General features: G+C 44.2%; 1 pseudogene; it reads right to left on the bottom strand.

Moving 5' to 3' along the window:
- The window catches only part of LOC147678068 (vomeronasal type-2 receptor 26-like), a 45,511-nt pseudogene extending 18,691 nt beyond the window's left edge, over positions 1–26,820 (bottom strand).
- Positions 26,821–27,275: the final 455 nt, after the last annotated feature.

Below are 27,275 nucleotides of genomic sequence, written 5' to 3'. Positions count from 1 at the left end.
ACTACCTCTCCTCCAGTCCCTGAAATCTGGCTCCCCGGTGGACCCATGTCCAGCCCGAGTGCTTTCGGAGGTGGCGGAAACTGTCTGTAGTGAGATCACTCAGATAGTGAACCTTTCTTTGGCCTCTGGCGAGGTTCCTCGCGGTTGGAAACAAGCCAAACTTCTGCCGCTCCTGAAAAAACCGGGACTGGACGCTACGGTCCCTGGTAACTACAGACCTATATCCCTCCTGCCAGCACTCGCCAAAATTTGTGAGAAAGTGGTCCTTCGGCAATTGGAGAGTTTTGTGGAATCCTCCAATGCTCTTCACCCTGCCCAATCGGGCTTCAGGGTGTCATATAGCACTGAGACCGCGCTGGTGGAGATGACGGAGTCTATCCGGGAGTGTCTGGACGGAGGCGGCAGAGCGGTCCTGATATTATTGGACCTCTCTGCCGCGTTCGATACCGTCCCCTATGAGCTCCTTCTCGCCAGGCTGTCTGCTATTGGTATTGGGGGGGTTGTTCTCGCCTGGCTGTCCTCCTTTCTCTTGGACAGGACACAGCAGGTCTGGATGCCGCCCCACGCCTCAGAACCTAAACCACTCCTTACGGGGGTCCCCCCGGGTTCCACTCTTAGTCCCCTACTGTTCAACATTTACATCACACCTCTGGTTTATCTAGCAGAACAGTACGGGGCTAAGATTATAGGGTATGCAGATGATACTCAGTTGTTGTTCACCTGGCCAGATGATTCTCTGGATACTTCTGTAGTTCATCTGTGTTTGTCCTCAGTATTTCGCTGGTTAACCATGGCCCAGCTGAAGTGCAATGAGGACAAATCTGAGGTGCTCTTTTATGGTTCCTTTCCCCCCTCGTTTAGGAGTACGCTGTGGCCCCCGAACATTCCCAGCCCTAAAGTGATGGGGGGCCCGCAAAAAACCTTGGGATCTGGTTTGGGGAAGATCTTAGATTTGAGGACCATATAAAGAAGCTCACGGGAACCTGCTCTGCCACTCTGAGAATGCTACGCAAATTCTTCCCCCTGCTCCCTAGGGATGCCAAGGAGACTGTGGCGCGGGCTCTCATATTGGCAAGATTGGACTATGCGAATGCACTGTTCAGTGGCACTCCGGCTTACCTGGTTAAATGCCTGCAGGTTATCCAGAATGCTGCTGTCCGCCTGTTATTCAACGTCCCTAGATGGAGGAGTGTGCGATCCGATCTGCGCACCCTTCATTGGCTCCCTGTCTCACAGCGCATTCTGTTCAAATCCCTGCTGCTGGCGTTTAGAGCTACCCACGACCAAGGTCCAGCATATTTGAGATGCAGATTTGCTTTCTATGTCCCCGCCCGCACCCTTAGATCTTCCACTTTGTTTAAACTGGCCCTCCCCCGCTTTAAGCGAGCCAGACTCGGCGGTCAATCGATTGTCGTGGTCGCGGCTCGGGCCTGGAACGCTCTCCCTCTTCATCTGCGCTCCATGCAATCTGTGGCTCAATTCAAGAAACATTTGAAAACTCACCTGTTCAGGAGTGTAACTTATGTGTAACTTAAGCTGTTTTTCTTGCTGCTCTTCGTTTTGCCTTTCCCATTTCACGCCAGGATACTCTCAAGTAATTGAGCGCGCTACAAAATAATTTATACATACATACATACATAGATACATATAGTTTCTTTGAATTAATGAATATTTCATATCTAGGAGTTTGTCTGTCTAATCTGGTTTGGTTAGGTTTCCTTTGTTCCTAAGTGTACGGGGTGAATATTCCGTTGTTCCTAAGTGTACAGGAGTGAATGTGAGAATTTGAAGTTAGTAAATAAAGGCTAAGCAATGAGAGAGACAACATTATTTCAATACAATTTTGAGACGTTTATATCAAGATTGATATTAGTTGATAGTGCAGAGAAATCTATCACAAGGTCATGTCCATTATACCTATGTGAATGAAAGGGATGTATGACGTTAGCACGCATACTATTACCACGCATACCTTTACAACGCGGTATTTACAACGAATACCGTTACAACGCATAGCGCTTTGAGGTGCTGGATAGTGGTAAGTATAATTTTATATTCCAACTCCAGTCCCCGTGGACACTAGGGAAGGTGTTGGATATAAAATTATACTTATTCCCTATCCTAGAGCGCCCCCCCAGCGAAATGCGTTGTAATGGTATGTGTGGTAAAGCCTGCGTTGTAATGGTAGTGCGTTGTAAAAAATGCGTGCTAAACGTTGTATACCGAATGAAAGTGGACCTCAGACAGAAGAGAATGGTTGTTCAGGCAATACTCATCATGGAGATAGAGAAAGCAGAGTTACAATTCAAATCAATACTCACCATTATTTTTTACAGAAATTCACACATCTCCTTATCAATGTTCAGACCACATTCCACCACCCTCAATTTCATGATCCATGTACTTTCCATTTTACAAAGTTGTGACATCCTACTTCCGCTCCTCAATCCAGGATTAACCACATCAATACCATGAAAGACCAATTTAATCAATTCATTCAATTTGTGTGTTGTATTGAAGAAGCCCGCTAGAGGATACTGTGTGTTGTTATTGCGTATCGCCTGAATGTGTTCTTGAATTCTCTCTTTCAGTGGTCTTATAGTGCCCCCAATGTAGATTTTTTCACAGATGCACTTAATACAGTAAATCACAAATTTAGTATTACAGTTTATAAAGCTCCTTATTGTATGGAATCTCTCAGTGTTATATTGGAGTCTGCTAATTTTGTGCATTCCAAAACAGCAAATGCTACATGAACCACACCTGTAGAAACCATTAGGGCTTGAATGTAACCAGTTTGCATTTGTCGAAGGTGAAATGATACTGGGGCACAAACATTGTCTTAATGTTCGATCTCTTTCATGCACAATTGCAGGTTTAGGTCCAATTGCACCTTTTAAGGTGATGTCATGTGTTAATAGGTGCCAATGTTTCCTTAGAATAATATACACATCAGTACTTATGGTAGTATAGGTGTGAATTCTTTCATGGATTCTTGGTTTTGGGCGGAGTTTGATAAACACTCCTGTCTCTCTCTATTTTTAGTTTCCTTGCTGTGTTTAAAACACAACAAAAGGGCATTTGGATGTTTTGTATGCCTATTTTGGCTAAACAAATATAAACTGTATAATATTATGCAATATACAAGCAGTCTGTTTTTGCAGCCTTGAGAAAGCCCAGGGGGTCAAAAGTACGTTGGCTGCTGCTGATTTCTTTGTTTAATGAGATGAAATAAAACAAGAAAAAGGACTTGATTCAACATTTGTTGTGGACTTCTACGAAAGGATATTTATTCGACAGGTTGAACCACAGATCATGAAAATTGGGTAATAGTTACAAGTATTTGGTGTGCCTTGGTGTTTTTTGGTTGAATACTCTTCGTTTTTGTCCACCATTTGCCCTTCAAGGATGACAACCCCTTTTATGCTTGCCTTCGGGCTCACACGTTGTTTGGCCATTGTGCCAGGGAGAGGTCACACTCATTCTAATGGCAGGACCTTTGTGTTCCTTCGTGAGAGTCAGCCACACCCCCTCAACCCCAGAAGGGCAGAAGGCTGTCTCATGGCCAGCAATCGCAAATGCTCACTGGAAAACTGGGGGCCACAAAGTGGCAACTTTCTAAAGGTTGCCATTTGTGCACATTTTGCACTAAATTCAACTTAAGTATTAAGTCTGGTTTAATGCAATGATTTGTATGATATCTTCAAGTATCACATTTAGTATGCCAACTCAGAAGTTAGTACTGATGAGTTGTTAGTCTGTAACTCTGTACTCGGCCAGTGGGACTACTAGCTTTTCCACAGTAAAACAACAATACAAGGGTTTACTGGAAGGAGTTGTAAAATTAGAAAACACATGTCCAAACTTTCAGAATAATACACCCTGCCTTAAGGACTTAGTAGGCCTCCCTTAGGGGTCACATATAGATATTGAAAAGGAGTGCATGGGCTTTGCCATTGTTTTAAATGACAAAGTCGAGTTTGCAGTTGTAAAACACAATGCAAGCAATGGAGGGCTTGGAGTCATGCTTGACTTTGACATACTTGCCATGGCGTAATAAGTGCTGCAGTCCACAAGAGTCACCTTAATTTACTGGGCCTAGGATCTCCTAGTACCATATAGCAAGGACTTATAAATAAGTTGACTTATTCCAATTGTGGGTCAGCCAATAAGACATACACGTTTCAAGGTTCAGAGCACTGACACTGAGGCCTGCTTGGAGAACTCAGTGCACCTACAGAGTCAAACAACCAGAAGCAACAGTCGAATAACTTGGAGGTTACCAGGCAAAAAGAGACATTTCCTTACAGTGCTTCATTAATATATTAATGTAGTGGATTAGTGCTTAGGTATTAAGGCAATGTAACTTTTTATTCATGTGCTCTGGTTTACTGATGAAGTGCTACATTTTCTCATGCCACAGTGAGTCTGTACATTTTGTAATTTCATATATGAAAATAATGTATAAAAACCATTGATTTTGGGGGTGAGTCAGAAGACTTTCTTTTTCTACTAGGGAGCTGTCCATTGCTCTCCCGAGTGTTGCTATCCACTTAGAAATTATAATCATATTTCGTTTTTGCATTCCCTGTATACCTAAATTGTTTGTATTTTTCAGATTGTAATGCTTAGTTGGTTTCCTAATGCGGGGACACATTGCCTCATGTATTTAAGGTTAGACGCCGTCTCCGATCCAGTAGGTGTGAGTACTCTAATTGAGGTAAATTTTGGGGTGTCTAAAATGTTGGGATGCAGTTTTGCTTCCACAGAGGCAACTAACTAATCATGTCTGATGTGGGCTCTATCAAAACACTAAAAATATTTGTAGCTCAGGGAGATTTTTATAAGTAGAAATGAGACTCAGACAGCTGAGCGTACCTGCTAGTCCATGACAAATTAGTATCTATGAGCAGATTACCTGATAAATCCAGAACCTGAAAAAAGAACACATCCCACCACCGCACACAACACATCCCCCGCAGATGCTGGAGCAAAATCACCACAGACCAACTGCTCTCATCACTAAACCAGAACCCGCCAGCCAACACCACTGACACCAATGACCCAGCCTGCAACCTCGCACAGTGGATCACCTACTGCGCCGACGACCTCGCACCACTGAAGAATCCCCCAGGCAGGACCGGCAACAGGAAAACGCCATGGTTCACAGACGCACTCAAAGAATCCAAGAAATCCTGCCGAACCCATAAAAAAACCTGGCGCCACGAACAAACTACAGAGAATATGACAGCCCTCAAGAATGCCACCCGCGAGCACCACCAGCTTATCCGAACCACCAAAAGGACATCATTCAAAGAGCGACTAGACAACAACGCCCGCAACAGCAAGGAACTCTTCAGCATCGTCAAAGAGCTCTCCAACCCCAGCGCCAGCAACAATGATGTCACACCATCACAAGAACTCTGCAACTCCCTCGCCACGTTCTTCCACCGCAAGATCGCAGATTTACACAACAGCTTTGGACCCCAGACTCCGCCTGCAGCCACCAAACCAGCGATCCCTGCCTCCACCCTCAGCGCCTGGACCCCTATCAGCACTGAAGACACCACCAGCGTCATGAACTCCATCCACTCCGGCTCCCGCTCTGACCCTTGCCCCCATCATATCTTCAACAAAGCCGATACCATCATCGCACCCCATTTCCGGAACGTCATAAACAGCTCGTTCACGCCAGCTACCTTCCCCGAGTGCTGGAAACATGCAGAAATCAACGCCCTTCTGAAGAAACCCACAGCGGACCCCAAAGACCTCAAGAACTTCCGCCCCATCTCTCTTCTTCCCTTCCCGGCCAAAGTCATCGAGAAGACCGTAAACAAACAGCTGATTGCCTTCCTCGAGGCTAACAACCTGCTCGACCCGTCCCAGTCCGGATTTCAAGCCAACCACAGCACCGAGACTGCCCTCATCGCAGCCACCGACGACATCAGGACCATGATGGACAACGGAGAAACAACGGCCCTCATCCTCCTTGACCTCTCGGCAGCCTTCAATACCGTCTGCCACCGCACCCTAATAACCCGCCTCTCCAACACCGGGATCCAAGGAAAGGCCCTGGACTGGATCACCTCACTCCTCTCCGACAGAACCCAGAGAGTCCGCCTCCCTTCCTTCCGATCAGAGGCCACTGAGATCATCTGCGGCGTACCCCAGGGCTCCTTGCTCAGCCCAACCCTCTTCAACATCTACATGAGCCCCCTCGCCCCATTGCACGCAAACACAACATCAACATCATCTCCTACGCCGATGACACCCAACTGATACTCTCCCTCACCAAAGACCCAGCCACCCCCAAAACCAACCTACAGGAAGGAATGAAAGACGTCGCAGAATGGATGAAACTCAGTCGCCTGAAGTTGTACCCAGACAAGACAGAGGTCCTCATCCTCGGACAATCCTCTTCCACCTGGGATGACTCCTGGTGGCCCGCAGCATTGGGTTCCGCCCCAGCACCAGCGCATCACGCACGCAACCTGGGATTCATCCTGGACACATCCCTCACAATGACCAAGAAAGTCAACGCCATTTCGTCCTCCTGCTTCAACACCCTTCACATGCTCCGAAAGATCTTCAGATGAATCCCCACTAAAAACAGGAAGACCGTCACCCAGGCCCTCGTCACCAGCCAACTGGACTACGGAAACGCCCTATATGCAGGAACCACGGCCAAACTTCAGAAACGACTACAACGCATACAAAACGCCTCCGCATGACTCATCGTCCACATGCCTCACCACAGCCACATATCCGCCCACCTGAGAAACCTGCACTGGCTCCCCGTCAACAAGAGGATCACGTTCAGGCTCCTCACCCACGCACACAAAGCACTCCACGACATAGGCCCCGAATACCTCAACAACTGCCTCTCGTTCTACACTCCCACACGCCAACTCCGCTCCTCCAGCCTCGCCCTCACCACCATCCCACGGATTCGGAGAACCACCACCGGAGGAAGAGCATTCTCCTACCTAGCAGCCAAAACATGGAACTCTCTCCCCACCCACCTACGGACGACCCAGGACCATCTCACCTTCAGGAAACACCTCAAGACCTGGCTCTTCGAGCAGTAGCAGCAGCAAGACCTGGCCCTCGAACAGTAGCAGCTCCCCCCCTCAGCATCTTGAGACCCTCACGGGTGAGTAGTGTGCTCTATAAATGCTTTTGATTGATTGATTGATTGATTGATTGATTAATAACTACTGTAAAATTCCAAGTATTGAACAAAGCATTGAAATATACAGTGGATACTACACTCAAAAATTAAAGATTATTTCAATACATGTACTTAGTACACCTGACTGCTAGGAAGCACCCAAACGGTTCCATTAAAAAGTATATCCAAAGGTTCATTGTTTTAACCATCAAATTTTTAGTGAACACATATGCTGCCACCTTTAGGTAGTGACATGTTTATTTGTTTGTTTTTGTGGAATGTTTACAATAAACAATAAACAATTAAAATAGATTCTATGTTCATCATACTGTATTTGTTTGCTGCCACATCTATGGACAAACTTCACATAATTCAAAGTCACCCCTCTGACTAAATTCAACAACAGATAAAAGCTCATTCTTAAATGAGTGTAAAGTTCAAAATGTGGAGCAAATGGTCTTTGGGTTGTTATGGCCCATTTTAACATTGCTTGCTTTCCTGGATTTTTTCAAGTGCCCATTTCCTTTAAGAATATTGGGCTGCTCTGAAGGAAAAAAAGATTTTTTTATTTAAGTTTCATTGGGAGTTGGCAGTGATCCCTGGAACCACTGCCTACTTCCCTTGAAACTCTGACCTCAAGTCAAAAAGGGTTCAAAAGGATTCCTCCTTTTTGGAAAATCAGTTACCAACTCAACTTAGGAGTCTGTCAGTTTTCAATTGAATGTGGTTGGAATTTGGGTTGCAAACCATTAATACACCTGATACTGAATAGCAATTTGGAAGGGTCACCCACAACATACCCCTTCCTAAACTTCTAAAATGAATTTGGTACACTTGAAAAACATGTCTGCATCACCAACACTGAGCCTGAGTGTTTGTAACCTCAAACATGTTTAATTTCTGTGCCATTATTACCTATTAAACAACAAAAAAAGTAGTTGGTTGCAAAAACCAAGCTGATACCATGTGCAAATGATATTTCACCAGGCAACTACAGAGCTCAAAACCAATGTGCCTCTTTGAAAGAAGCTGATAATGCACATGATTGCTCAAGTGATTGGCAAGTTTCCAGCAGGGGGGTTGTTTCACCTTGTGGTTCCGCAAAACGCAAGTTCTAGTGAAAGCACCATCTTTGGTTTCTGTAAAAGAGATTCTATATCTGTGTTTGTAAAACAGAAGCCCTACTAAGATTCCTTTAAGCTGTAGATTCCTTATAAAACACCACTCAGGTAAACATCTCTGTCACTGGAAGGATGCGGAAAATGCACAGAGACATAATGTTGGCCCTTGAGTGGGTCACACGAAACTCACTGGTGTGATTGGACATCTCCCCATCAGAGCATGGGATGCAGTCATAGCAGCACACTCCTTGGCCTTCTCGAGTGGCTTTTCTGAATCCAACTGTACATATTTCACTGCAGGAGGACTGAGGGATCTGGGAGAACAGAAATACATCTCTTTAATTGACATGTGCACATATAGGTGAATCTGAATCATGGTTACACAGTTTCTTCTGCTGAGACCATGATGAAAGTTCATGTTGTACCTCTAATTTTTACATCGAAACAAGCTTGTGTAAATACTTCCACATAAAATATTTTGTATAACATTCAGGCTCTATCTGATCAGCACTTGTCAAGGACGTTTTTAAAGAGTCTTTGGCCCAACTTAGGCCCATAGCCAAGAGATTGTGTGAGTCAGTGCAACTTAATTTATTACTGTTTACATGTGCCTTTAAAATGCGAAGTTGTCTTTTGCACCACATTAAGACCTTTGATTACCCAGGCAAAATGTTAGTAAAGGTGGACACTCTCAGGGGTTTAGTGATAAACCACATTTTGTAGTACTTTTAGTAGTAGTACAATAGTACAACTCACATACTATGAAATGCTATTCACAAACGTACATTTGAAGGTCTAAGTCTCTGCCTGTCCTATCTTTTCTATGTGGAGATCTCTGCCACAACTAAAGAGATCTCCACACCGATATGCCTTCATGTTTGGAGAGAACAAGGGGTTTAGGAAGGGAAAACCACCCACTGACAAAATTGTAACCTTATTGCTAATCACAAACTGCACTTCTATAGATACTACAGCCAAAAGGTTCCAAAACAGTTGTATATGTACTTTAGCTGGAGTTAGATTTAGCACCACACTTGACCAATCACTTGAACTGAAACATCCTTCCATAGCAAATAATGGAGGAAGGGATTTGGAGTCTATAGCAAATGATGTTAAATGACTATACATTTGAATTAATGTTAACAATTTATATATAAGTACAAAATAAAAATTATTTTATTATTAAATATTTTAATAACTATTTTTAGTTTGAAAGTGAATAGAACTGCTTTTCTCAAAATAATTAAGTTAATCAAAAAATTCTACAAATAGCGTATGGTTATTTTGATTTTATGATAAATAAAAACCTTTTAATACATGTGGATTTAAAAAAAATCTTCCATTTACATTTAATTTCGTATATCTAAATTAAGTAAATATTTAATTCACACTTGAGTTAATAGTGCTGTAGCATGTTCTTTCATTCAATATTTGGAATTTAAACAAATTAAGAAAATGAATTTATATTTTTTTTATATTCAAATCATTTTTATTCAAGAAAAAGAAAAGGAAGACAGGACAGTACAATAAGGTGCAATAAAATACAATAGGTACAATAAATGCGTGTTACCACATACGAGACATTGATTACAATAAAAACAAAGCAATACCATACATTATCATAACAAAAAAGAAAAGAAACTAGAACATGTGATAGTCATTAATTATACTTATAGAATTGCATATTCATTTGCAAACACATTTGTATATTTGTTGTCTATTTCAATCTAGGCACACATCTCGGTAACGTCAATGAACAACTCACGGTATAGGGCAAAGGGCAAACTGCAAACTCCAAGAACAAGAATTTACAACATTCGTGAGATACTTTGTCATATGGATACTTCATTACATATATTGCGTTAAGTTAGCATGAGTGTATTACATGTTTAAACAGCCGTTTTTCCTTCAGGCTTCAGTTTTGCACACGACACGTACTTGTTGTTGTAGCTTTCAGCCTAGAAGTGGTGAGGTGTTTTATTTGAGAATAATATGTTATTCCTAAGCTATCAGCTTTGCCTTGTACACTTGGTACAACTGTCTGCACACTGAGAGCTGCACACTCTAAGATTAACCTAACACAAGGTTGCTGGGAAGTCTGATCCTCGCACCACCTTAGACATTAGACATAACACAAATAATGTTGATGCCAACATTTTGGGCTCTACGCGGGTTTAAGATAGAGTTACACGGAATGAACGCAGACACTTGGTGCTGCGCATGAAGAGAACTGGTAGATGCTGATGTGAACTGCTCCTACTGACATTGAGAGGTATGGGGTCGCCCTGCTAAAGCCCGAATGAGACCTTCTTAGATATAATATAATATGCTAGATAGGGTGCGCGAAATATAGGTGATATAGATTTCTATAGAAATTGCATTATAACATGCTAGCACCTTTTGCTTACTATGGATTAGTGACTATGCTGCTGACTCTGATTTTTATAATCTGCATTTTGGTATTATACAAGATACTGCGTTTGAGAACTTTGCATTGAATAATAAATATTTCAAACTTGCACTTGTGTTCTTTGACTCTCAGTTTTGGTTTGAAATGATTATAGAACGAAAGAGTGTTCATGTGTTCCACGACTCCTGAGGTATTCTAAAGATCATGTTCTGGTTTGTCTAATACATGTATCATTCCATAATGATCCATGAGACACTGTAGCTAGCTAGGTAACTAGATTTCTGACACTGAGATGAGTTTTTGGATCATCCTAACTCACTAAGGTTCTAGATCTCTATGCACAGTTCTGTGGGAGAACGGAAACCCTGCTACATGGCGCCCAACGGATTGGTTGGCCGTATTTCATGACACTCGAGTAGTATATCATTCAGACCTTGACACCTTCATTCCCGTTTCCGGAAAACGGTGGTGTCGGAAAAACCTACCTATTGATATGATAGGTATTTTCAAGCTTGAATTCTTCTAAAACGGTTTCTTTGAATTACTACCCAGTTGTGCTACAAACTGTTCTTTGTCTTTTTTCACTTCCTGTGCTGCTATGGCCGTGGAGATAGCGCAGCATAGCCGTGTCGCGGTTCGCGACCATTTGCGGACATATAATGTGCCTGCGGAAGGCTTAGCTGTAGTTCTAGTGGTGAGTGCGGAACATGCGTACCCGTATGAATTGTTTTATTCCTGGGTGACATTTCCGGGTGTGGACGCTAATTCAGGTGTCTTCCATTCATACACTGCCACGGATGTACCGGCGGTTTACGCTCCGTACAGGGCACTGGAGGTACCTATTGACGCTTGGCAGCACGGTGTTTGGTTTGGTGGCGCCCTACCCCATTCTTTGAACGCTTCGAGGTTAGGTCCTTTGTCCATTCCGGGCACAAATTGGCCCGCCTTGGGTGGATTTACTCCTCATCCTAATCGCGCCACTTGTAACGTGGGTGACCTGAGGCGTCTTCATGAGGTCTCGGTTGGCGTGATTAGGGCGCTTGTTCATTACATTAGTCGTAATATTCAAGGCGCAGCCCCCGCAGGTGCGCAGCTTCGAGCAGAACAGGCTGGTTTGAAAATCAGTCCTGTCTTGGTGAATTCCGTTATGGGCAGAAAGCCAGATAGTACGGATGAATTTCCTTACTGGCTTGCCGAGAAATTCGACCAGTTAGAGGCTGTGTTTCCTAATACGACTCCGAGTGAAAAACACCGGATTCTTACGCTTAGTTTACCGAAGGAAATAGCCCCGGACCTTGCTGACTGTGAGACATGGGGTAAGACTTTTGCAGCGGTTTACTCGAGGTGCTTTGGCACACCGTCAGTTTCGAACCTGTCTGCGATCCTCAAGCGTGTTCAGGATGATCACGGACCTGAGTCGGCGGTTGAGTTGGGTATGCGCCTGAACGGTTCATTTGAAACAGTTTGCGGTATTATCCTTGCCAATGTAAAAGGGGATGCAATGAACTTTCAGGTGGCCAATGGTCTGGCGTTAGTACCCGATGCCGAGAAACCCCGTCAGCTGGCAAAAATTATTGTGGCGGCTTATAAAACGGTTGGCCGCAATTCAAGGGGTGCGAAGGTTTTTCTTGAAAAAGAGAAGAAGCAACCCCAGGGGCAGTCTTCGGAAACAGGTGGACAGCCCAAGTCCAAAAAACAAACTTGGCCAAAAAAGCAGAATAGGGGTAAGCAACAGCAACAACAGACACAGGTCTCTAGTCCGGCACCTTCGCAACCTGCGCAGTCTGAGCGAGTTTATGAATTGCGCGATCGCGCTACGATTAAATCGCCTGACAGATATCAGGCAACTGACCAACGCTCTCCTCGTTCCTTTCAGGACTCATCGGCTCCGTCAACCGGTGGTGGAGGGGGCGGCAGGGGCAGGGGTGGTCAGCAAGGACGTGGCCAGCCCCGCACGCGAAGTGAAGGGGACAAGCGGGACGACTCTACGCCAAAGAGACCGCAGTTTGCCAAGAAGAAAGTCGCTGCCTTAACGGCGCATCGATATGCCCCAGATAGTGAGAACGCGGCTTCGGAATCTGACGTGGGCTCTGACCTTGCTGGACAGCGCGGCGGAGATTACCATAGTGAGAGAGGCCCTCCGTCCACTGTTGAAGGTGACAGCGACTGACACTTATGTTGTAATCGAAACAGCTGATACACATGTTGCTCCCCCTGAAAGGCTTTTTGAAATTGTCCTGTTAATTGAAGGTGACATGCAGCGAACTGTAAAAGGGGTATTTTGGGAAAATCTTTCGGATACGTATGACATTTTGCTTTCGGAGGCTGACTGGCCCCCACCTTTTGTTCTCGCAGCTCCGCGAGGGGAGGAGGTGATCCTCCCCAGTTTCGCGCACACTGTACCGAGAGTGGAAGCGCTGCATTTTGCAGAAGAGTGGGCTCTGGCGCTTGCGCCGGCTGTGTACCGGAATCAGTGTGGCTGGGATAAATTGTCCCCTAGCCATGAGATTCCATTACGGTCACAGCCTCAGCCACAACCCCAGTACCCCATACGGCGTGAAGCTAAAGCTTCGGTCGCGGCTATCCTTGAACAATTGGAATATCAAGGTGTAATTGAAACGTGTGTGTCACCAATGAATAATCCCCTTTTTACTGTTAACAAGCCGGACGGCTCATATCGTCTAGTTTTGGATTACCGGCATTTGAACTCGCATTGCCGTAACTGTGCAGTACAGAATACTCACGGCTCTGCCCTAGTGAATAGTCTTGAGCGTAAACGGTTCAAAACCACGCTTGACATTTCCAATGGTTTTTATGCACATAGATTAGATGGTCTAAGTACCCAATGGACCAGTTTTACATGCGGCGGCGTACAAAGAAAGTTTAAACGACTCCCAATGGGATACAAAAATAGTCCTGGAGTGTTTTCCGCTCGCATTGTCTCTCTTTTGGAGAGTTTCGACCCAGTTGCATGTTCGTATGTGGATGACATTTATCTCACAGACGACGAGCTTTGGGTGCATCTGTGTCGAGTAAACAGCATAATTTGTAACTTTGCAGACATGGGTTACAAGTTTAACTTTGCTAAATCACACATTGCAGAGTACACAGTGTTGTTTCTAGGTTATGAACTTAACCATGAAGGAAAGGGATTGGCTCCTCACTTCCTGGAGAAGTGCGCGCAGTTGCGCTCTCCGACAACACTGAAAAAATTACAGTCTTTACTGGGTTTTTTAAATTTCGGGAGGACATACATTCCGGAATATGCCCAGCGTATCAAGCCTTTATATGCCTTGGTACAACCATCTTTTTCCAAATCATGCTGGCTGCCTGAGCATTCAGCCATTCTGCAGTCTTTGCAGGCTGATTTGCTCACTTCTGACTACTTACAGACCCGTGATAACCAGACCAACCTGGTGATAAGAATAATCCCTGGGACGGTGGGTTTCACGTACCTGACTTTTAACGAGGGGGATACTGTACCTATTGCTTACAAGTCGCACTTGTACACTTCGGCTGAACTGCGTTTTTCCACTGTGGAGAAAGTGTTAACGGCTGTGCAGATGGCAATTCTTAAAGAACGTGCCCTGTCGCAGGGAAAGCGCATGTTGGTTGTTACCCCGTGTCCTGCCTTGGAGGCGGTCACGAAAGCCAGTGTACCTAATTCTAAAGCTTTGCACCCTTGGTGGATTCAGTGGGCTACTTCCTTGACATCTCAGGATGTCACGTTTATTTTTGACGCCGCTTTACGGTCGCAGGAGTATTTACAGTATGAATTTGTTCATCCTGCTCCTTTAGCAATGCGGCCGTTGGAGGATTTCCACTGTATCATTTACACGGATGGTTCGGCGCAGGTTGCGCATGGCTCTAAACATGCCTACGTTTCCGCTTGCGCCATTGTGGTCGGTGCCATGGTGAACGATGAGTTCAAGTCCAGTGTCGTGCACACGCAGACACTTGGAGACTGCACCGCACAATTAGCAGAGCTCCGTGCTCTTATGCTTGCATTGGAGTACGCAGATCCTAGTGTGACAACTTTAATCGTAAGTGATTCTTACTACTGTGTCCAGTCTTACAATGAGAACTTGTTCTTTTGGATTCAGAATGATTTTCGTGATTCCAAAGGTAGCACAATAAAACATAAAATGATCTGGGTCCGAGTGGCGGAACTTAAAGAAAAGCTGCCGCTCGTGTTTGTAATTCATACTCTCGGCCACCAGCGCGTGGGAGTCCACGCTGTTGGCAATTCGCTTGCTGATGAGGCAGCGAAGTCTGCGGTATCAAAATACTTAGTTGCAGCGGTCACGAGGTCCAAGAGCAAAATAGATGACGACATCTTGGCGGCTGTTGCTGCCACGGCGAAGGGAGGTAAATATCCTGCGGGGTTCCCTTCGAAATACACATACCACTTAAGTCCCGATAAGGTTCCTTATGTGAAAATTCCTGAAGTTGGAGAGCGTCTGATTCCCAACTCGGATCGCAGAGCTTCTCTGATTACAGTGGCTCATGAAGGTGTGGCGTCTGCGCATGCGGGCGTCTCAGCCACTGTATCACAGCTACAACAGAGGTTCTGGTGGCGGGGACTGTACAAACAGACGCGCGAATATGTCCTTAAGTGTGACATTTGTCAGCAGATTAAGCCTTCTACTGCTGCGCGTCCGCCTCAGACAAAGTTGTACATTTCTAATAAACCGCTTGGTTGTGTTTATTTGGATCACTGCGGTCCTTTCTCTTCTGATACTACGTATAAATACATCTTAGTAGCAGTTGACTCATGCACACGCTTTGTGTGGTTATGGCCGCATCGCAGCGCTGATTCACGGACTGTCATTAAGGATTTGCGTGTCTTTGTGGGAATCTTTGCTTGTGGTGCTTTCCATTCGGACCAGGGTCCGGCTTTCGCCTCTAAGGCGTATAAGGATGCTATGGTTTCGTTGGGAGTACAGGTGAAGTTTTCAAGCCCCTACAGGCCTGAGGGCAATTCTGTAGTAGAAAGAATGAACCGCGACTTAAAGCAATCTTTGACAGCCCGAGTTATAGGCACTGGTAGAAACTGGCTGTCCCACCTCTATGGCGTGCAGCGTGCGCTTAATAATCTCCCTAGAAGGTCTCTGGGTGGGCGGACCCCATACGAAATGCTCTTTGGTATCAAGATGTACGTCCCTGACCTTGATGGTGCAGACTGCCAGGCCCAGGCCGCGGCCTTTGACGTAGATGAACATTGCAATGTTTTACAGGATCTACAAAAGACCAGAGACAGTCTTGCGAAGGAACACTTGCCCTCCACGTCGGATGATGCGTTGCAGATCCCGGTAGTTGGCTGGCTACCCCAAGTTGGAGAACTGGTTCGAGAGAAGATCGATAACAAAAAGGAATTTGGTCCCTCATATCGAGCGCCAGTTCGGGTCCTTGGAGTGAAGGGCACAAGAACAGTCATTTTACCACCACTTCCGGGTCGTAAAGAAAACAGATTTATTTCTATTGACAATGTCAAGACACACAGGGTGGCCGATTCTTCATAGCATGACACCGGCTGTATCCTGTCCTTCCATGGTGAGGCACTCTGTGCTGGCTATTACATCCGGCGCAGATCAGGAGGTGTCCCTCGAGATGCCTGCCATCACAAGTCCTTTATTAAATACTATTCCTGTTACTAACATTGATGAGGTGACCTATGCAGATCCTGCTGATTTATCCATGTCTGATTTGCATGCACGTTTGGCTAACCAGTCCAGATTCTCTTTTGACTCTGTTTCGGAACTTTCAAAGAAACCATCAACTATTGCAAAATATGCCACGTTGTTTAAAAAACATTTTTTAATTCCGCCTTGGACATACGTTTGGCTGATACTGTTTTCGTTTTATCTTTTTATGTCAATTGGTTTTGTGTTTTATTTTTTCCGCTTGATTGATGGCCATTATGTGAAAGAAAGAACAGGAATTCGGTACCTTAATGGAACATTGGACCCTCACTCCTCCTCGCATTCAGCACACAGACTAAAGAGAGACTTACATTCAGTACAAATTACTGCTTGGCCTGTCCTTGATGGGATTGTATGGGATGCGGTTAGGTTTCAGATACATGGCCCCACAGAAGTTATTAATGTTCCTAATGTGCTTAGAGTAAACATGGGAGATGTGATTAAGCAAAATATTCGTTCTGATGATTGGGATCTTCAGGCAGTAGAAGCATTGTTCTCTGATTTGAAATATTATGCGGCCTTTGATGATGAGGATTTGTATTTAGATTCTGTCAATTATGGTGATTTATTTTGTTACCAACATTATGGAAATCATTTCTTGCACAAGACAAGTTCCAGGCGGGTTCCTGTGAATTACACTCAGTGGGAACATTGCCCTGCTCCTTTACAGGGGAGCTCAAGTACGTTTTTAGGAAAATACTCTTACTTTACAGATTTTAATCAATCAAATCCTGAGTCTTTTTACTTCAAGGTGAAACAGAAATCAATGCCAAAAGTTAGACTGACTGACACAAAATTGTTGTATTCAAAGTCCTTTCTAGAAAGGTTATCTGTGGATGGCTATGAGTTATGGAAGGATGTTATTGACCTTAAATCGGTTTGGGGTACCAAAGATTGGCAGGTACAAGGCACTGAGGCTTTGCATCGTGCATGTCTCATCCCAAATCACATGTTGTTTTTAAATTCGACTATTTCCCAAACAACGTGTTTTGGATTGGCTACATCTAAAAAATTAAATACCCCTACTATCCCTGATTTGGAAGAATATTCAGGTTGGAGTAATTTCACTACCTTGTCCATAAATCAGATACAAGCTCTTTTGCAAAATTCCTCCTTTAATATTTCCAGTTTTGATCCGGATGGGTGGCTTTTATGGCAAAGAAGCTCTGATTCTTGCCAAAGTCGTTTTTTGGGTTTGTCTGAGGGTTTTACACACATCAGGCCAGATCCCAGGTTTGACCAAGATCACACTGTTACAACTTATTCAGTAGGCAAATTGTGTCAGAACTGGTTACAACATTCCACTTTAGCTGCAGTTAAACTGCATTTGTCCCAGTTGAATGAAAACATAGAGTTAAATGATTTTATAAAAGGCCCAACTATGGGTAGGTCTAAACGCTTTATTTATGCTATTTACAATGAAATTTGGAAATTTTCAAGAGTCGAAGCAGCTAAACGCCTGAGGGCTATTGATCAAGCCAATTTGGAAAAAGTGCTTGCAGTGGTTGATAATAGTATTAACACGCTTTCTTCCAGAATTTACACATTGGATAATATTGTTTCTTCTGTTGTTGATATTGTACATGATGAAGTGTCCACGTTATACCATGGTCAAAATCAATTACGTTCTGTAATGCAGTTTGCCTGGACTCTACAGACAATTAAGGCTGGTCGAGTTCCCTGGACCTCATTGAACGTTTCATCACTTTTTGCCCCTTTTAATCTTACTGATAAACAACGCATGCTTTCAATGCGTGATGCATCGTTTTCTATGTTACATATTGAGAAGCTAGAATCCTTACCTTTTTCTGTTGCTGAAACCACCACTGCCACGTGGCTTATTCATGGTTTAATTACATTACCATTTCCCTTATATAAATTTACTAACTGTATGCGGTATATTGCTATAGGACGATATGAGCCACTAGGCAATGCATTCCTACATGAGGCTTGGTCATTACCATACACATACAGATGTCTGAAAGATGGAAAAGAAGTGAATCTTAATGGTGAGGAATGCACACAGTCACCTGACCATTCATTAATATGCAGACACATTCAGTTACACGGTTCTTGTAATCAGGACCGCCCAAATTTAGCATGTGTTTTAAAAGGCACGCCAGTTCCAGCAGTAGTGCCCACATTTACATTATTAGCTAATGGTAGTTATTTGCTTTTAAACAATGAATTATGTTGTGGTTTATTAATTGGTGTGGCTTATATAGTTACTGTATCAGAGCGTGTAGTGTGCTGCAAGAACGTTCTATACCCACCCACGCATGGCTCTTCAGATGTCTCCATCTGGCCTCGGATCCCAACCTTGGAAGCGAAATTCAATGGTTTAAGCAGAATAAGGGCTCTTTTGGCTCAAAAACAAGTGACCCTGAGTTCGGCCCGGGAAACTTATGTCCTTCACATAGCTAACACCCGCACAGAGGTGCAGGCGCTTTTAAACACTGATTTGCCATTTCATTTCTGCGAGCTGGTACACCAGATTTTTAATGCTTCTTCAACGACTGGGCTGGCGCATTTTTTTAAACTAGTAGGCAGTGGACTCGTGACTACGTTTGAAAAAGTTTTTGGTATCATTCCCACGTTTTTCCACACTATTTTTGGGAGTTTGTTTGGTGGAATACCTGTGTTGCTGGCTGTGGCCGCAGGCTTTCTGTTGGTGTTTTACTTCATAAAACATGGATGCCCATCCTGCGCAAGACGCCGTTCAACGCCTCCTGACACTGTGCCGTAATCGGATGCTCAATTACTATGGAACTTTGCCGCTTGCAGCATTAAGCACGGCCTATAGATTGTCATTTCGGTTCACCGACTTCACGTGTGTCCAACCTGTGTTTCACTGCCTAAACTGCGAGTTCGATTGGGCCATTGATTTGTGCCTATGCTTGAGGACTGCTCCTGACGTCGATTTTGATCAGCTAATGCGTCCCGTTGTGGCTCACGAGCTGATCTGTTCTGGCGAGAGAGTTATGGCCTTGGCAGCGATAAATGGAGTTCTGGGCCAATGGGAGATCTCTGCAGCGGCGAATGCCTTTCTGACACACAGCGTTCTGGTGAACCCACCGAGTTGTCCTCTGACGTTGCAAGAGGATCCGATGCTGGAGGAGCACGTATGTTCTTTCCCATTGCTAAATTGGATGGCTGAACTATTTTCGGATGATGGCAGTGATTTCATACTGGAGGCTGTTGCAACTTTCTTTGCATATACTTTCCAATCGTGAGATGCCTGGAAGGAATGCTTTGTTGTGAAATATGACTTTCCCCTCGCTGAATTGGAGGGATGGACTATGTTCAGCTGATGGAGAGTTCGCTCACGTGAGGTTGCTGGAGATAACGTCTAAGTGGCACATGACTTTGGATATCGGATGAGTGCCTTGGTTTTTTCTCTTACAAACATTTGAATGGATGCGACCTGGTCATACATTTCATAATTTTTTGAACCGGGCGGAAGACTTTTGGTTCAAGACTTTTGATATTTTTTAGATTTGATGCCACTGTAGGCATTCATACATATTCATTCATACATATTCATTCATACATATTTTTAGCTTATTTTGGCTCAAAACTATTGAATTTTGCTTTCAAATTGTGTATCTGATTTAGTATTGCCTTTTCCCTTATGATTGGCGGTGCTCGGACCAATGGGGGGGTGTCATATGGATACTTCATTACATATATTGCGTTAAGTTAGCATGAGTGTATTACATGTTTAAACAGCCGTTTTTCCTTCAGGCTTCAGTTTTGCACACGACACGTACTTGTTGTTGTAGCTTTCAGCCTAGAAGTGGTGAGGTGTTTTATTTGAGAATAATATGTTATTCCTAAGCTATCAGCTTTGCCTTGTACACTTGGTACAACTGTCTGCACACTGAGAGCTGCACACTCTAAGATTAACCTAACACAAGGTTGCTGGGAAGTCTGATCCTCGCACCACCTTAGACATTAGACATAACACAAATAATGTTGATGCCAACATTTTGGGCTCTACGCGGGTTTAAGATAGAGTTACACGGAATGAACGCAGACACTTGGTGCTGCGCATGAAGAGAACTGGTAGATGCTGATGTGAACTGCTCCTACTGACATTGAGAGGTATGGGGTCGCCCTGCTAAAGCCCGAATGAGACCTTCTTAGATATAATATAATATGCTAGATAGGGTGCGCGAAATATAGGTGATATAGATTTCTATAGAAATTGCATTATAACATGCTAGCACCTTTTGCTTACTATGGATTAGTGACTATGCTGCTGACTCTGATTTTTATAATCTGCATTTTGGTATTATACAAGATACTGCGTTTGAGAACTTTGCATTGAATAATAAATATTTCAAACTTGCACTTGTGTTCTTTGACTCTCAGTTTTGGTTTGAAATGATTATAGAACGAAAGAGTGTTCATGTGTTCCACGACTCCTGAGGTATTCTAAAGATCATGTTCTGGTTTGTCTAATACATGTATCATTCCATAATGATCCATGAGACACTGTAGCTAGCTAGGTAACTAGATTTCTGACACTGAGATGAGTTTTTGGATCATCCTAACTCACTAAGGTTCTAGATCTCTATGCACAGTTCTGTGGGAGAACGGAAACCCTGCTACAACTTCTACCTGTATGGCCTACCGGGGGTCTAACGAAAAGGAGGAAGCATCAAGCGATTTCCACAATTTTTTATGAGAGACACGCTCTGGGGATGATTGTAGGGCTGGGTTATCGGCCCCTCTCAGAAAGGACAACCAATCTTGCCACAGTTTGAATGTCACTTCAGAGGTGTTTTTCCACTTGCATAACACAACTTTGCATACCAAAGTGAGTAGTAGATCTAGGAGCTGAAGGTCAACAGCGTTAGACAGGTTCGGTTCTAGCACTCCCAGAAGAACATAGATAAACTCTCTAGATGGGTTGATACAAATGAAATGTTCATTGCAATCAAAAATTCTATCCCAGTATTTCCTCAAAGTGGGGCAATCAAATATCATGTGTGCCAAGTCTCCCACCCCTGCATCACCGTACCAACACTTGGGATCATCCCTTAGATGAAGTTTAAAAAGTTTCTCAGGTGTCCAATAGGTTCTGTTGATTAACATGAATTTAGTTTGAGCCAATATAGGAGTAACCTTATTCCTAAAGCCGTTGTGTGTATTAATATTAAAAATAAATGTAGGATTATTTTCTTTTTTTAAATGGAATACACTTTTTCACTGACATTTTTTTTAGGTGTTTTAAGAACAAAACGGGCCCAAAAAATTATTGAACAATGTAAATGTGTAGGTGGCAGGAGTTAAACATGAAGAGAGAATAGATACATCCTGGACATTAATACACACAGTGTGAGTAACTGACAGTATACGTTTGTACATCAGTATTATTAGAAAATAAATTCAGCAATAACCTAAAAAAACAGCAGTGTGAGCAGAAGAAACCCATGTGCCCATCAGGTTAGTGAAGCATGATGTCAAGAAGTCTTGATGCATCAAGGCTGTATAAAGAGAGCAATCCTAGAAGGGGCAGTGTGAGAGTAAAAGAGACAGGTAAGGGGAATAGGGCCAGACAGGAACATAAAGGATGTTTGTCACCAGGGTAGGAGGAGATGGTGAGTGAGACGATCAGTCCGAACCAGAAGAAGCATCAGTAGGTTGAGTCTCTTGTAGAAACAGATCTAAAGTGTTACAAGTTTTCCGAGACATGGTGGGATGGCCTATATATTTATATTAGGAGATGTGGGTGCTATGTAAATATGTTCCCCAAACCCACCAGGTGCAAAAAGAGACAGAATTGGATCATCTTCAGTCTAGCAGTGTGACTTTTATAGCAATCGTAAAAAGTAAGTAATGTAAGTCAAGGAATAAAAGGACAACTACTGAGAATTCAAAACAGGATGAGGCCACATGAAGTCACAAGATTATAGTCAGGAAAAGGTTTAAACTTACATTTCAAACAAATATATAACATTAATTTGCAATAATATCTAACTTAAACACATGCTTACTATATTTGAAATGTAATATACTTTTTCAAAATGTTGCTATACTTTACCATTGGGAGGTCTTCATCCCAGTGCCAGAGGCCACAGCCCACAAGTGAAAAGTTACTGGCGATAACTTTATACTCTTAAATTTGGCTCCTGTGAGGTGTACATGCGGAAAGTTTGTTCCACACCTTCAGCACAAGATGTCATATGGTGGGAATCCCAAAACATTTAGAGGCCATAAAGAACATTTGCTTATCAAAGTATTTGTAAGCAACAATTTATTCACATAGGGACATGTCAACAAATTTGGAAAATGGTATTTCACTGTAATGAACCTAATGGTAAAAACAAGTAATGTTACTAAGCAACAAGTAACAGTAATTGCAATCAACTGCTGTCAAAAGTCGATAAAAAAATAAGTTGTGTTCAAAGGGAGTATCTACACGTGCGTAACACAATTAAGTAGTCCACTTTACCTCACAATGATATTTGGCTGCACTCAAATGTAAGATTCTGAATTCTGTTGTGAACTTTTAGGGGTTAAAATGTAATCCACCAGTCTATCATAATTGATCATATCTTGTAGATCACAGCCTTATATGGGGGAGGCATTTAGTGGGTTCTCCCCAAAAGATGTTTTGACAAATGTAACTGATAGTTAGACAATTGGATTGCTGAGAGTCCTGTTGAAGACAATAGTGCATCTCCGGGCTTATACTTGCTAGTGTAAACCCAGAGCTCCTACATTAAAGTGTTTGTCTTCATGTTTCTCCCTTTTTAATTTGTAACGTTTTACCCTCAAAGGTTGGAATGTTCCAAAAACCTTAAAGACATTATGCTTTGGGCTATACCCTTTGCTAAAGGCCCTCTTCCCCATTACAGGCTTATGGCCGGGGCCTATAACTTGAGTTCAGGGCCTTTAACAACCAGTAGAGACCCTGCAAGCAGCCCATAAAGCTATATTGTGCATTTCTCAATATTTTAATTAGGTTACAAAATAAATTAAAAAATGCAGTGCTTTATAGTTATTTATACATATACAATCTTCTTCCTCTTCCCATACGCAACTAAACAGTAATTGTAATACTTTTCTAATATCTGTTATATTTGTCCTGTTGCACACTTAAAACTGATGCAGATTCCCTCTCTGAACTCCAGATAGTAAAGTGAATGAGGATAAAGGGGAGGGTTAGAAAATTGGAGTCAACAGGTGTTATATTCCATGTAGGTACCCTATATAGGCCCAAATAACATTGCAACCTTTCACCTATATTATTCCCTACATTACATACATAATGGTTCTTTGGAACTGACCATTTACCTAGATATGACACTGCAGTCAGAATGTTGTTTTTTCCCCGAGTTCGAATCTCATACATTATGCATGAGGTTTCTTGGAAGCACAGTAGGACTCCCATCTCCTGAATATTATCTCTGTATAAAGTGCAGGCCCGACTACATCCTTTAGGCTGACACAGTAACACAGCAAGGGAGGACCCCTGGGGAGACCTATGGGTATATATACATATATACATCACATCTTGCTAAGAAGGACAGAGGAGACCGAGACTTCCCGAGACTTCCCGGCTGACACACTGACCAGCGATCCCGAGGTTCTTGAATGCAGACACTGCAGCTTGCAGTGGTCTAACATCCCTCGTGGGTGTCCAAATCGAGACCAGGACGGGATCCCATATTCTCTTAGTCTCAGGTAATGGGGTTGACTAGGTCCTAGAGGGATTCTTGGCATAACACCTACACAGATGCTAGGTACCTTTAGGTACAACTCGTTAGGGAGGCATTTGTAGGAGTACACACTTTTCATAAGTTATTTTTTGTACTTGTATATATTCATGTTTAGTTTCATAGTAGTTTTAATCATATCTCTCTGCTACTGTCTAATGGTTGTTGCATCTTATCTATTCTATGCTAGAATAACAACTGTTCCATAAATCCTTATTGAAAACGCCCAGCCTGTTTATTCTGTGTATCTCTCTGAGAGAAACTAAGTGAGCACAAGTGACTGAGTGAAAGGTAGTATTTTGTTTCAACGATTCTGAGGGATCAGGGTTGTCATGTTCTGAGGTTGCCAGAATCTATTCTCTCCTTGGTAAGAGGAGATTATAGTAGCACTGTGAGCTAGCTAATACAGACAGGCTAACATACCCGGTGTGGGTGCACAGAATCAGTCTTCCACCAGTCCCACAGTTTATGTTATCAGAACGCTCAGATCCTGTATAGGGCATATAGGAACTACGCGAAACAGGAACTTTGCAAAAGATTTAGGCTACTCCGCACCCCAGAAGCCCAAGTTGAGGGCTACTACATGAAACACAAACACATCTACATGATTTACTAGTAATCTGCACTAAGTGGTTTTTTTTTCTTCCTTTCTTTCGCTTGTCCTTCCCATCCATGAACATTTTACCAGTCCTAAAAAACTCAAAAAACTGTAGGCAACAGGGACGAAGGCTAGGAAATACCACTGTCCTGAAGAAAAAATCAAATATGAATCTATCATTAATGATTAAAAATCCCTGGGGGCCGGAGCTTGCTCGGGTCCAAAATGGACGTGTAACTCTAGAGCTCCGCCAAGCCGACTAAATATCCTTAAAAATCATTGGTCCTACGGTGGCTGGAACCACTGAATATCAGTGTCTGACACTGGCGCCACTGTCCGACACCCGTTGAGCTGCGGCACTCGGCTGAATTCGCCCGCTCCCAGAGACTGACGAGGGTCTGCCCGAAGGGAATAGCAGGCCCCGAATCGCTGGCCTCAATTACCAGTGCGCCTCGCCAACGTCACCTTGCGTGCGGCGCGCAGCTGGTGGGGTTCGCCGCCGGATCTGCGAGCACGGGCACGGCTGCGGACCTGGGCCTGAAGAAACCTTTTGCTGCCCCTGACCGGCGAGTTGAGGCCGATCCTATGGCTGCCACTGCCCATTAAACGCGGAGCCAAACAGAGAGACAGAGGGCGGACGATTGTATGACTTAACAACTACTGCCTAAACCACGATTTCTTTTACAACGAAGGCTAAACCATGACTTTTTCTTAACTACTACATTTTAAACCACTACCCCCTAAACCACGAAATTTTTAGATTTTATTCCATATTCTGTTCGTGAATCTTATGCTTTTACATTTTTTAAAATGAAAGCAACACTGCCATCTCCTGACATAAACCGGTAATTTTCTTTTTAAACTAATTTCTTCAACAACCTTTGCTGTATTTGATTTTAATCTATTACGATTTTAATCTTCTTTGTTTTTTTTTTACTATATATATATATTTTTTTTTTATTTGTGGGGGGAGACCCCCACACCTCCATCTACCCTTTTAATTGTTTTCCTAGCATGCTCCGGTGTTCTAAAAGTTGTGGTTCCATCCTTTGTTGTTCCATCGTTCGTGGATGTTACCTTCGTGGTTCAGCCCTCTTCGTTGTTCACTCTTCGTTGTTCTGGTAAGTAGTTGTTTAAACATCGTGGTTAAGGATGTTTCCCAGGGCGGACATCGCAACGTCCTATGGGGGAGCCCGCCTGGAGGCCGAAGATGTGCTAGGACCCCCCGTGGTGGGAACCGATCCTGGCCCTGGAGCTGAGTGGGGGCCCCCGGTGGTTGTGAGGAGGCGCAGTTGGGGCGCTGACGCGGATGCGGCCGAATCCTGGAGGGTGTTGCCGCGGCCTGAGGGGTGCTGACTGGGGGCTTTGGTGCGCTCGGTGGAGCTGCGGACTCACTGGCCTTCCCCCACTAATTGAAGCGGACGGGTGCTGCTGAGATGGTTCCCCCCCCCCCCGCCGGGGACACAACCAACACTGGACGGAGGGAGTTGCAGGCGCTGTGTCTGAAGCGAGGCGCCACGCATCAGAAGAAGCCTGCTGCTGAGTGGTGGCGTGTGGGACAGACTAGCGGCCCTATTCACGGACCACGGCTATCCTTGGGAGTTACCCAGCTCCTTCTGAGAAAGTGAGGTGCGGTGGCTCGCCCGCGAGAGAACCTGGCACTGATAAGAGTGTGGGGGGGGGGGGGTGACAGGAGAAGAACGACACCACTGGGTCTCCTGGCCTGACGTCCGGACAGGTGAGCTGTTTGTGCTCTTGGATGGCGGTGTGATGGCGACCTCCGCTCTAACACTGCTCTGAGGCCTCACTCGCTTACGGCGGAGGAGAGAGGTGTGGTGACAGCCCCTTGGGCCCCTGATCCCAGCGCTGAACGTAGTGCAGACGACAGATCTGGTGAAGATGCGTGGTTCCCTGGCGATATAAAATCGGGAAGTTGGACCGGATCCAATCGAAGTTGCCGTTCCCTCAAACGTGTGCCAAGACGTAGGACGGCGGCGTGGGGGGCGACAGTGCACCTGCCACGCCACCGGAACAGGAGCAGGATACCCGTTGTATGCTGAAGTCTATGGAAAATGGGCTACAGGAGGGCATCTCATCGCTGGGGGCTAAGATGGACGCGCTTATGTACAGGATGGACAGAATGGGAGAAAGGCTGGAAAAACTTGTGGAGAAACTCAACATGTCGGAGAGGAGGCTGACGGAGGTGGAAGAGGCGCAGACTACTCTGGACACAGAGCACAAGCAATTGGGCAGAATCTTACAGGTTCTGCAGGACAAGACGGAGAATTTGGAGGCCTGCTCACATCGCTGCATAGTGCAAATACTTGGCCTTCCCAAAACGACCTCAACGGGCAGGATGGAACCCTTCATCAAGCGCTTGCTGATCACTCTACTGGGTGAGGGGGTGTTTTCCACCACATTTATTGTGGAGCGCGCGCACCGTACATTGTCTCCGCACACGATGCCCGGTGCCCTTCCGAGACTAAGAATTGCTAAACTGCTAAATTACAGAGACAGGGACGCTGCCTTACACGTTACCAGAAAGA

This window comes from Lissotriton vulgaris, chromosome 12 (assembly GCF_964263255.1).
Source record: "Lissotriton vulgaris chromosome 12, aLisVul1.2, whole genome shotgun sequence".
Classification (NCBI taxonomy): domain Eukaryota; kingdom Metazoa; phylum Chordata; class Amphibia; order Caudata; family Salamandridae; genus Lissotriton; species Lissotriton vulgaris.
This window is presented reverse-complemented; position numbering and strand designations above follow the sequence as displayed.